The sequence below is a fragment of the Coturnix japonica genome, chromosome 1, assembly GCF_001577835.2.
Source record: "Coturnix japonica isolate 7356 chromosome 1, Coturnix japonica 2.1, whole genome shotgun sequence".
In the NCBI taxonomy this organism is placed as follows: Eukaryota; Metazoa; Chordata; class Aves; order Galliformes; family Phasianidae; genus Coturnix; species Coturnix japonica.
Genome location: NC_029516.1, coordinates 23,993,174 through 24,006,145, shown reverse-complemented (window position 1 = coordinate 24,006,145; position 12,972 = coordinate 23,993,174). Strand labels below are relative to the sequence as shown.

General features: G+C 41.2%; 1 long non-coding RNA gene across 3 annotated transcripts in view; it reads left to right on the top strand.

The window, feature by feature from the left end:
• The window catches only part of LOC107309244, a 40,470-nt gene extending 27,613 nt beyond the window's left edge, over nt 1–12,857 (top strand). Inside the window, exons 8-9 of one of the 3 annotated variants that reach the window (XR_004306332.1) lie at nt 6,021–6,744; nt 12,128–12,857. This is a non-coding gene — a long non-coding RNA (uncharacterized LOC107309244). Of the gene's footprint in view, nt 1–6,020; nt 7,585–12,127 lie in introns of those variants that run through there. The other 2 variants (XR_001553129.2, XR_004306331.1) reach the window with 2 other exon arrangements.
• The last annotated feature ends 115 nt before the right edge of the window (nt 12,858–12,972 follow it).

Sequence of the window (12,972 nt, the reverse complement as noted above, 5' to 3'; positions counted from 1 at the left end):
AAGGTATTACGCTTACTTTTACTCTCTGTAGACAAAACCCCCCACAACTTATTCTCTCTTGTCTGTAATCAGCTGTTCCTCATCACTGTACTCCTAACCTTTATTAAACCGTGTTTCACATGATTCAGTTTTCTCCATATTCTTGGTCTCCAGGCTAGAAGATAGTAGCTGAGTGTACAAGGCAACATATCTTTGTTTGCTTACTCTGTGAAAAAGCTGTATCCTTTAATATTGACAAGTGAGTCATCTGTGTGCTTTTCCACGGAATGTATGCTGTGGTTGTTTAGTCACTTCCTTAATCATGTAGCAAGATTCCCAGCTCTTCTTATTTGGTTTGGTTTCACACTTCTCTCGATGATATGCAGACAATTTGGGTATTTAGCAGATCAATTAATCACCCTCTCTCTCTCCTGTGCTCTATTATGGATAGATTTATTTTTAATTCTTCTTCCAGTCTCTTTCCAAGGCCAGTAGTGCTGTTCCTGTCTATTGTGATAACCTTTACACAACAGATTGGCATGTAACATGAGGAAAATTCTGCTTTTGCCCAGCATCACAGTGAGAATGACTGTGGAAGAAGTCATGTTCCTCCTGACAATGCCTTCTGTATGATTGTGCACATACACACCCACCTAGCCCTTCCCCTGCCCCCCAGGGACCTTACAGATATTGACCTGGGTTAAGCCAGGCTTGGTCAGGAGGGGGCTGATGGATGGGAGGGGCTGGGAACATGGTCAGGAAAGCCCAGTGCCCTGTGGGGCCATGAGGCAGGTATGAGGCTGTGCTGGGAAGCCCAGAAGGCAAGTCAGGGCCACAATCAAGGCCATCAGCATCAAAGGCCAGGTGCAATCAGAGCAGCAAGGTGCCTCCAGCAGGTGGGGGCTTGAGCTCTGTGCAGGTCCCACTACAGATGAGGACCCAGAGGAGGTTGGTCACGACCCTTTCTCACAATGTGGCTGTTTTCTGTGAAGCTGGATCCCAGGTTACATGCCTGCAATAGATCAGGACAGACCTCGATTACAAACACTTAAAAGCTGAAGGACTACAGAAGAAGTTAGAGATAGGTCAGTGATGGCCTGTTATTGTTCCCATGCCCTGCTGTTATTTATATCTTTAGTTATCTTTATTGCTCTTGTGGGTGAGAAATAGTGGACACAAAAACCATGCGCATCTTTTAGCTACATCTTCTGATTAACCTCCTGGAAGCTGACACAGTTCTTTGGTTTCCAAGTGATGCCAGAGTGGAAATAAGGGCCAAAGCCATGGCAAGCGCATGTTTTACAACACTGAATCAATGCTGAAAACTAGTTATCCACAGATCAATAATTTTAACCAGAAGCCTCAATAAGAGTTTTTAGGAGGCTGAGCTTATGAGGTTGTACGGATTTTTTGCCTTGATTCTCCCTCAGCAAAACCTGGGTAGTCTGGAATGGTTCTGAACTGTGTAAATGAGTGGTGGATGAAAGATGTGTACAAGGCAACACCGTTGACCCAAATGATTCCTTGAAAGCTATTCTGGTTTATCGTGTCAGTGATCCACAGATAATAGGTTTCTGGGGTATTTTTCAACCAGGTTTTTCAATTCATGAGGCAGTAGGGATGCTCTGAATTGCCAAGTCTGGGCAAACTTTGGCACATCTTGAAGTGTATTTGAAGGGCTTAAAGCAGTGTCTCACAGACTTTTACTGAACTTGTAACAGATTGAAAGGAGGAACAGTAAGGAAATGCAATAGTTTTGGGCTGGGGGAAGGCATGAGTGGGAGGAAAATCATGCAATGCTCAGCCAGATTCTTAACTGTAGAAACAATTTTCAGGCACAGAGGTAAAGAAAACGGTTTCACATATTTTCAGGCCTTGCAATAGCTGCACAATGTTCCATCAAAGTTTCTGAATTGCTGCAGATTCACAGTAGACTATATTTACATTCGCCTGCTAGAGTGTGAAGTAATCACACAGTAGTTTCACAAGCAAACTTAAAAACATTAACAGTTCTAATTTCTGAGTGATAGCATATTGATAGTTTTGTTTCATGTAATTAAAAAAAGGCAGAAGGAAAATCTCAGACTTAATTGCCACACTTTCATATAATGATGTGTTACGGAAGTAAGAAACTTAGCCTTGAAAACTGAATAAAATCTGTCAGTGATGGAACTGGCTTCTGAAAAACGCTTACCTCAGATAAGACATATCTGCTTGTTCAGTGTGGTTAGTGCGGTACCCCAAAACCTGGCCTTACCTCATTATTGTTTCTTGTTTCAGGTTCACAAGCTCCCAAATTTAATTCTCATATTACAGAACTGTTATTAAATAAACATGGCAAATGAACGTATTGCTTATCATGCTCACATTACTTTTTAGAGATAACTTTTATGAGTAAACCGTGGCATTCAGAAGATTTTGTCCTTTAGAAAAAGCCTATTCAAAATGTACATTTGGGTGCATCATTTAAGGTATTTTCTTTTTCTTTTTCTTTTTTCTTTTTTCTTTTGCCAAACTCTGTATTTTCAGAAAACTAAAATGCAACTAAGAGGTCTCTACATTTTAGCTACTTGTGGATGAACGGTTAATGAATGCTGTTCATGAATTGTTATTATTCACAAGTCCTTGTTATTCATGTCTGGATTCTTGCTTATTCAACTGGAACAAGATTAGTTCAGAACGTGGACTGAGCTCACCAGTCTTCAGTGCTTGTTGTGTCTTTGCAAACAAATTTCTGATTTTTGAATCATCCTTGATGTGGTGAATCATTATGAATCCCAATGTGTTGCTTAGGCTTTACTCACACAGCTTTCGGATACCCCTTCAGTGTTTTAACACGAAATGTAGTAACTATAGTGCCTCTCAATAACAAGTGGCAATTCAACAGCATACACTTTCATAGCAATAGATGCCAACTATAAGAAAACAGGATGGCTGTATTCTGTCAGGCTAATAATGTGAATGACAAGTGTCACTCTTCCTTAGTATCCAAGGTGGCACAGCATAGCTGGCACACAGTGCTTGTGCCTGGTCACACAAGACATTTAGTTAACAGGTGGCCTGCATCAACTAAAATAGATGTGTTGGAAAGGTTGCATTGAAATGCATGCTGCATACCTCTTCCTTCTAATCTTTTCCCATTGCACAAGCACTTTCTGTTCTATTAAATTCTGTTCTAAATGAACATTGTGCCCTATAAGAATTACAGCAAGAGGAAATTATTCTCAGTTATCACATTACAGAAATGTAAAGCTATGAACAATAATGTCAAATTATTTTTTCATGATAAGTTTCTTCATGTGAGGTTGCACTTACTATTTTGCATTCATAGTTTCAAAGTTGTGCCTCCATTACATTACAAGATGCAGGTGGCCTAATTAAAGCCAAGACTTATTAACAGTCAAGTGGGAAGATCAAATTGTAATGAAAGAAATATTATGAATAATATATAGTCATTTATACAGAGCAGAAGCTAAAACAGGTAGGCAAATGTTGAATTAGTTATCTCAAATTCATAGAGAGCACTTTTCCACTCTCCCATTTGAACTTTCAAAGGACCCAGTCTGTAATATACCATTCATGTTTATTGTAGCCTCTTTACCTTTTAATTTCACCTGTAGTTCTGTTGTTCTTCAATGTATCTGTACTTAAAGGAATGTATAGGCTTTAAAAAAATTGTGTGCATATACATCCTAAACACTTAAATGGTACTGGAGGCTGACCTTAGGCAAAGACTGACCGTAGGCATAGCAGAGAGTAGCATATGCTATGTGCTTACGTGGTAAGTGGCTGGGAGATAAATACATTTCAAAATGGAAGCAGAAATAAATACTTCAGTGGTGAAACCTCAAACTGTAGCTGTGTTCATTGGCATGCCATGCAGCCTGCATGTATGTTGGAAATGCATCTGTCTCGGATTCTGTAAAGGTTGGAGAAGAGATTTTGTGGCATGTTGCATCCTGCATCTCTGTTTCACTGTGATGCCAGTCATGTTAGAACACGTGGCAGTGACAGGACATAGAAATGCAAAATGTCCTTGATAAGCCCCCCTTTTACTATTTTCCTTAAAAAAACAAAACAAAACAAAACCCCCAAAAAGTAACAGATGAGGCAAACATTTAAAAATGTACAGAATGGGCAGATTGAATTCTATAAAGAAAACTGTTGCATTCACTGCAGTGTTGTAGAGCTGCAGTGTTTTTCTGCACAGAGCTATTTCCCACATTTTTTCCCTCAGCAATATTTGTTGGATGCAGTCCTACGGGACACGATCAGCTGACAACTCATGCAATTGATCCAAATGTAACTACAGCCATTGCTGGCAACATCTGTAAGCATGGGCATATATGGTTACAGAGTAAGACAAGCTTATGCATATCTTGGAAGAAACAAATAAATCCACAGCTTTTTGAATTCTTATTTCATTGGCCAAAATGAACTGGTGTCAGTTTTTAAAATCACATCAGAATTCATGCCACAAGACATTATGAATTCAATTTCTGATAGACTCATTCTGAAGGGATTTGGGGTGGAGGACAGACGGAGCAAAACAGTTTTAAGCCTGTTGGGAATTGCTTGTTCCCAGACCTTATTTACAGTCATATCATATGGAAAGCTCTTTGAAGAACTCTCCTTAAGGACAGAAATGACTGGAAACAGTGCAAGCAAAGTCCATATAAGAGGGTTTATAAGGACATCATAAAGATGAAAATTGTAATGGAAATAGTATCCCCATGCAATGACCAACACCATGTGGTCTTCAATATATTCTGTCATTAAAAGAATTTTTGCAAACCAAATTCACTTTTATGCATGCTCTGTATTTCCTTCAGCTCAGGCAGTGAAGCCCACATGGTTCTTTCAGGTAGTTTGATGTTCTTATGCCTGATTACAGCACTGACTTGTTTATTCCTACCGCCCTGAACTAGGCTGTGTCTTTAGGCACAGCCCTGAGCAAGACGAGCAGCGTGGGCTGGAGCACCACAAAAGCAGCCCTCCGAGGCACTGTGCCTCAAGGAGCCTCCTCTTCGGCTCATATGAAAACAAGAGACAGGAAGAAAATGTAGATCATGTCATCAAAAGTAGTATCTGACTGCCTTGCTTGAAATGGTCAGCTATTCTGTCAATGGAGTAAGCAGGTGAAGACAGAGCACCTTTGGATGGTATTAACTAATACATACATTTCATTTTCCATCTCCAAGATTGTTTACAAACCCAGACCTGCTTTTATGATCCCACAAGACTTGCTTTTCTTTTCACCAATGAAATAGAAGGAATAGGCTACGTCACACCACAATGAGTGTTTGATGTGGGGTGGAATAGGCCATTTGGCCTCAACTCCCACTTCTAAATTCTACATAGGATGAATATGAATGACTTAATGGCCATTAGGTTAATTCTGATGCATTATCAATGGTTCCTCCTAATTTTTCTAAGTTTTACCAGTCCTCAAAGAAGTGGAAATTTGCAGTTCTGATTAGAGGAGGAAATCTGAACAATCAGTAAAAGTGCAAATGAGAAAATACTTCTAACTGCTGAATATCTTTGAGATGGCAAAGTCCCATAGGACTGGAAGGCAGCGAGTCTGATCCTGCTGAGTCTAAAACCCTCTGTATGTATACTGTGGCTAAGCAAGACCACTAAGACCAGTTCCTATTTCTCACTTGTGTCATCTGCCAAGTGGCCATTAAAAACACTTTGATTTCCCTTTTGACAAGAGCTGTGGAAAAGTCTCACAGCGGTACACATACATGGTACCCACTTCTGAAGAAAGAGTAGGTGGATTTCTAACTCCTATCCTGATTCCAAATAGACAGTGTTTCTCCCTTTCTCTGTCAGGGATTCTCAGGATGCACTTGCACAGCCCAAAGCGTGGCTCACAGAGCCATCTGTGCTAGCCTGGATGGCAGAAGTGTGTAGCTACCCTGGTTCTCTTCCAGAGCTGTTATTAATGAGCATTAAATATCCCATGCACAGTGCTGTAAAAACTAATGTTTAATCATGTCTTCCGCATGTGAGCTAACTTGGCTGTCTCTTCACAGCAGGGAGTTCGACGTATGGATATTTCCAAAGGAATTTAAGGACCAGCCTGTGGGAGCTCTGGCAGGGTAAGGATCCCAGGTGTCCAATTCCCTCCTGGCCTCAGCAGCAGAATAACTTTTATTCCACTAATATTTGATGAAAACATTTAATAGAAGAGGATTGTCAATAAAAATAAAGTGTTGATATTTGTAATCTTGCTTTCCCATTTCAGAAGCAAGAAACATCCTCCCTTAGAGAAGGCATGATGAGTTGGCTAAGGGCACTGATCGCTTCTTGGCTCAGATGTGGAGGAGGAAGCAATAGAATGACAGTTACACATTTTAATAGATTTCCAAGGAAGCCTCAGTGGTAAAGTTATTATTTACTTACCCTTGCATAAAAGACTGTTACATTCAGTTTAAAGTAACTTTTAAATTTGCTTTTTCAACATAGTTTGTATGCATGATTCAGGCCTTTTTAAAGAAAATGATTCTGCTAAGCCAACATAATGTATACAAAACAGCTAGAGAAAATTATTTAAAAAATAATATTAATCCCTTGCATAAAGTGCAAATCTTATGCCAGGAATCAAATGGAGAAGACTGCTTCCTCTTTCATCTTTAATAAACAAAGTGTGGCCCCTGAAGACTGAAGGTCACTGCCTGTAATGCTTCATAATGTGATCTGCAGTGCCAGCACATAACGCTCCAGCCTGATCTCAGGGGCAGATGGCAGGAGTCACAGGTACAAGTATACAAACTTCAGTTTCATGCTGGTTAGATCATGATGAAATGCTGCGTGATGGCACCTGTAGTCTCTGAAATCTTCTTAGAGTTTTTGCTCTGCATTACAAATTAAAAGGCACATAACAGACTGCTGGTCTGCCTTCCTTTTTTGTGGTTATTCTGCCAGTAATCATTTGCCCCACTGCAAATATATTTTGAAGTTACTGACTAATTTCCCTAAATTTTAACTTAAATGGATTCTCAAAGACAGTAAGCTTTTTAAAATGGCATAATAAGCAGTGGCCGAGTAGAGTTAGAAGTTGTCCCTCTCTGAACATCACTCTCTCAGAGTGCACCCAGCACTGCTCACAGCTCAGCTGTGGCAGCACTGGGGCTTTGTTGGAGCAGCTGGAGCTGCTCTGCTCTGCTCTGACATGGGACACTGTGGGGCTCTGCTCACAGAGGCCGCCCCGCAGCCCCCACAGCCAACACTGCAGCATTGACACCCAGTACAATATGCTAAGCAGTTTGACTCATTAATACACTTGAGGATTAGAACATAACAGCAAGCTCCATCAGATTCTTAAACAGTCCAAGGAACAGCAGCACTGTGTAGAAGTGAAGTAAATGGTTTTGCTCATAACTTTCAGGCAAAAATTTAGGATATCCGGAGTTGCTAGACCACCAAGAGCTTAGGCACAGACTTTGTGGGTTATGTTTTGTTTCCTAAAAATTTGGACAGTTACCCTGCACAAGGGGCAAGCATTGGGGTCCCCAGTACAAGAAAGACATGGAGCTGTTGGAGAGGGTCTAGAGGAGGGCCACAAAGATGATCAAAGGGCTGGAGCCTATCCCCTATGAAGACAGGCAGAGGGAGCTGGGCTTATTCATCCTAAAGAAGGCTATGGGGTGACCTCATTGCAGCCTTCCAGTACCTAAAGGGAGCCTATAAACAGGAGGAGAGTCAACACTTTCCAAAGGGAAATGGTTTTAAGTTGAAGGAGGGAAGATTTAGGTTGGATATCAAGGGGAAGTTCTTTACCAAAAGAGTGGTGATGTGCTGGAACAGGCTGCCCAGGGAGGCTGTGGATGCCTCATTCCTGGAGGTGGCCAAGGTCAGGTTGGACGGGGTCCTGTGTAGCCTGGTATTAGATATGGAGTGTTGTGGCCCTTCATGCAACAGCAGGGTTGGAGCTTGATGATCCTTGAGTTCCCTTCCAACCCAAGCCATTGTATGGTTCTGTGATTCTATGATTCCATGGATCTTGTCAGTGGCAATTGCCTTTCAGGAATGCTAAGCACATACTGCTCCATAAAGAAAGAACAGTTTTGCTTTTAATCCCATTTGGCAATAACCTCACTGTTTGCGAAGAGGAGGTAACGATACCTCCTTATCTCATTAATGTTGTAAGGTCCTGACCCTTAAATAGGAAAATAAAAGAGTTTGTCAGTAGAACAGGTGTGCTGTTACTTATAGCTAGTACTACCTGCGTGATCACATTCCCTAACTGTGATTTAGAAGCAGGTCTTCCCACTGCACACTTCTTGTCAGAGTGCTTTAATACAGAGACTTGTACAAAACATGTCAGTATGCACCTGAATGTTTTAAAAAAGAATACATTCCTTGTACTTTTTACACTATTTTAGCTTTGCCTCAGCTTACTCACAGGTCTATGAGAAGTTTAAGTTGTAACAAAAAAAAAATCCTCCCCATGTGGCGGTCTTAGAGCTGATTTTTTTTTCAGTATTTCCATGTGGGACGTGAGCAAAGAAGTCATGGGTGACTTCAGTATTCGGTCACTGTCACATTAGAATGGAGCGATCAGGCCAACTTAGCACGAGGACACAGCAAAGCGCAAGACAGAGTGGACTAGCAGGTGGAGAGAGTTCTGTAAGTTTGTGCTTTCAGTGCCGCAGGAACTGAGGATATTTTGCAGAAATCATCCCTCTGCTCTGTTAAATAAGGCAGAACTGAGGGTAGGAGGAGAGAAAAAGGGATAAGGAAAGAATTACAGCTTTTTCCTTTTTCACAAAGGAATGAAACTTTGTTTAATGTCTGGCAGTTACATTGCACAAGTAAAGGAAGAGTTATGAAGAGAATATAGAGAAACAAACAAACAAAAAAGGGATTAACTGGGAATGTATTTGTTTTACAAACTGTGACATTTGCACACCGAAGGACATTTTCGCATCAGTCATCTTTTAACTGAAATGTGGTCAGACCTTGTATGGCTTCCAGCTCCTCCCTCCCAAGATGAGTATATATCCCTTTTAAATCCTGTGGCATATTGGCAGTCCCACGCAGATATCTTGGGCAGCTTAGGGTATTTCTTATGGCACTAGATACTCATTTTTAAGCTATTAAGTTGTCCCCAAAGACAGGTTAAGTGAACTGAACTATGAGTTGCACTGACTATAGGCAACTCTCTGCTGGCGATGATTCAACCTTTGGCAGGTACATACGCATGTGGACATCTAAATTTAGAAGTCAGTCTCAAAATGAGCGCTCTTAAGTGAAAGGCTGCATTCAGCTGCTTAAACATGGATATTTATGGCCATTCAAGATACTGTTTCATTTCTGGGCCATCTGTGGAGATCTTGCACCTCAGCCAGCCATCGTGCTCTTCTGGAATGACAATGGGAAGAGAGGTGTCACACCAAAACATACATTGAATGGCAGTTAGGTCCTACATTCAGGCAACTGAATCAGACTTGAAGCCTCTGATGTAAATGATTTCCCTGTATGAAAAAGATGGGAAAAGGTAACTACCCAGCTCTACGACCAACCCACTGCTGAGGATGCTTCATGTGCATTGCAAGAATTTGAAGAAGAAAGATTTGATGTGTTTCAGTCTTGATGCAGCTGTGGTGTGTAAGGCTTAACAGACAACAGGATCAGGGCCATATCCTGTCTAGTGTACGTCACTGGCTCCACAGAGTGCTTTGCACATCTCACAGGTAAATCTACTCTGTGATTCGGTTGTGTGGAGTGATTTTAGAGATGAGAAAGACAACACTGTAAAAGATATGGTAGGTGTTGCTGTATGTGATGAAAAAGTTCATGTGTTAGATGATGAAAGAGGGACCCGCAAAGCTGAGAAAGAGAGGAAGGAGCCAGGGCTGCTGTGGTGATGCAGTGCCTGTGGACCCGCCACTGCCCAGGCACTCGCTTTGCTTTGTTTAATGATCTGACTAATAAAGTTTGTTTCCTTTTTGTTTCTTGTTGTACAGAGAGTTATCAACAAGGATAGCTCTCCCATCCTCGAATCTGCCTGTGTTTCCTATGCAAAGCCTAAGTAAGCCTTCAATTTTTTTTTTTTTTTGCCTTTGGATAAAAGTCTTTGAAAATAAAATTTCAATATGAATGTCAAAAAGCTCTGCAGTGCGTGAGGTGTGTTGTCCATGCACCACTATGGTAAAAGAGACCAGTGTATATTTTACATTCTTTCTTTTCAAAGATGAATATGTTACAGGCCTTGTGCAATTGAGGAACTTTTTTTAGTTTTGAAATATAAAAAGCAAGCTCGTAGAATCATAGAATCATAGAATGGCTTGGGTTGGAAGGGACCACATCAGGCTCCAGCCCCCCACCACAGGCATGGCCACCAATCTTCACATTTAATACTAGTCCAGGCTGAACAGGACCACATCCAACCTGACCTTGCACACCTCCAGGGTTGGGGCATCCACAGCCTCTCTGGGCAGCCTCATCTTGTGAACCTGCTGAATAAGCTCACAAAATTGCACTAGAAGTTCTTTAGAAAATGTGGCCTGCAAACACATGGAGAGGTCTTTGAGGAAGGCAAATGTGGCTCTCAGTCTAACCAACAAACAAATTAAATTACTTTGCAACATGCTTCTGTCCTGAAAATGAATAGAAGATGTCTGAAAGACCTTGCTGATGCAGTACCATGTATTGTCAGTGTTTCTTCTTCATCAAGATATCAGTTCCTGGCTACTGAATTAATGCCATTTTTCACACTAAGCAGCAAGATTCCCTCACAGGATGATCATATGATATCAGATGTTCTTTGAATCATCATCATAGAAATGGTGCAGAAAATTGTACAGCTCTCCCTTTGGCCTGGACTGGATATTGAAATGAAAGCCAGTCTCAAATTTTGCTGCATGAAGGTCACATTACAGGACAGCAGCCACGTGTTGCACTGTCATTCCAATTTGTCATTTTCCCTGATTCGTTTTAAGAAGAATTTGTGAGTGATATCATAGGGCCATTTGACCTTGCAACATTTCACCATCTCTCTGATAAATTACTTCAGTAAAGGATCAGATGTAGTGCTAGTGCTACTGCTCACTTTTGGCAACCAGAATTCTCCTTTAGGTGTCCTGTGTTGCAGGAAGAAATTCTACTTCCAAAAGTATCAGTGTCTGGCACCAAATTGCAATATGCTTTCTCAAGATTTGAAGCTTTGCTCAGAGAGCGATTCTGTTTTTCTAGAGGGTTGACAAGATACTATTTTTAAGGTTGTGGAGGTATTGAAAGCTTCAGAATATGTTTGGAAGAGGTTTTACTGAAGCTAATCTAGGAGAACCTTAGGAGCCTTCACTGATGATATGCTCTCTCCAGAATTAAGTCACTCAAAAGGAAAGATGGAATTTTTGAGCCTATGCATGCTGGATCATGTCAGTTTTTCATCTGTCAGCTGCACAACCTCTGGAAGTAGGATTCAGGAACACTCCCTCCTACCCTGTCCCTAATGAGTGCCCTAATAGCAAGTGACAGTGCTACCATCTTCCTTTCTTACTCAACTTTTGATCACATGCCCCCTTTTGCCTTGGTTTTGTACTGGTGCTGCTTTGACGGGAGAGATTAATGGAAATTTTATCCAAATAAGATCATCATCTCATATTCACTGCTCCTGCCTTCCTCAGAAATTTGAAACATCTCAGCCTAAAAGAGAGCCTAAAATGCATGTTTCACTTTCTGTATGAAATTCTGGGAAATGTGGACAGCAGCACCAATGCTGTTACCTCGCCTCCAATTCTTCATTTCAAAAGTAGATGTGATAAATTAAGAAGCCACTCCTAGAAGAGATTCAGGCTCCATAAAGGGATGGGAGTATCAAGTAAGCTGATTTCTGATGCTTTGTTTTCACACTCATTTCTTGGCAGTACCTGAGCTGGATCTTAATTTGTAATTGGTTCTTGAGGTGTCAGACTCCTTTAGCTTCCATTCCACTTTACTCAGTACAGCAGTCCTAAGGTTCAAAGATACATAAAAGTCATGGAATATATTAGAAATGAAAGTTTTTAATTATGCCGGGCACTCCCTAGCCTATTGCCATCAGTGGTAGCAAAGTGACAGCAATATGCATGGGAATGCCAAATGTAATTAAAAATTTGGGATTCAAGTAGATTCTGTGATTTTTCTGACATTGCAGTGTCACAGTCTTGAAATGGATCTCATGCTGCCTGAAGGTGACAAGCTACCTGAGCCTTGGGAGGGGAGAATCAACTGGGATAACATGAGAACTGTGCCAAATCCTTGCACTTTGAAATCTGAAACATACTTTTTCTGAAGTCTGAAGATGCTCTGTTCACATATTGCATGACTGGTAGTTAGCTTAGATAGGTTAAAAGAACCTAGGAGTTCCCATGAATACCAAACTGAACACAAGTCAGAAATGTGCATTTGCTGTTAAGAAGGCTAACAGTATTCTGGGCTGCATAAGGCAAAGTATCACCAGCAGGTCACGTTGAGCCTGAAGAAGAGGAGGCTCAGGAGAATCTTTTCCACGTGTACAAAGATCTGCAGGGAAGGCACAAAGAGGAAGGAGCCAGGCTATTTTTTGGTGATGGTTGCCAGTGCCAGACAGAGGGCACAAAGAGGAATACAGGAAGTTCCATCTGAACACCAGAAAGCACTTCTGTGCCACACAGGTGATGGAGCACTGGCACAGCTTACATTGTGCAGTCTCCCTCCTTGGAGATCTTCAAAAGCTGCCTGAATGTGGTCCTGGACAACCTGCTCTGAGTGTCCCCACCTCCTGAGGTACCTTCCAGTCCTGAGCATTCTGTGAATCTCTGTTTCTGTTACAGTGTGTTTTTCTAGTCCTCCAAATGAAACAAGAAGGAAGGAAAGAAGGAAAGAAGGAAAGAAGGAAAGAAGGAAAGAAGGAAAGAAGGAAAGAAGGAAAGAAGGAAAGAAGGAAAGAAGGAAAGAAAGAAAAGAAAGAAAGAAAGAAAGAAAGAAAGAAAGAAAGAAAGAAAGAAAGAAAGAAAGAAA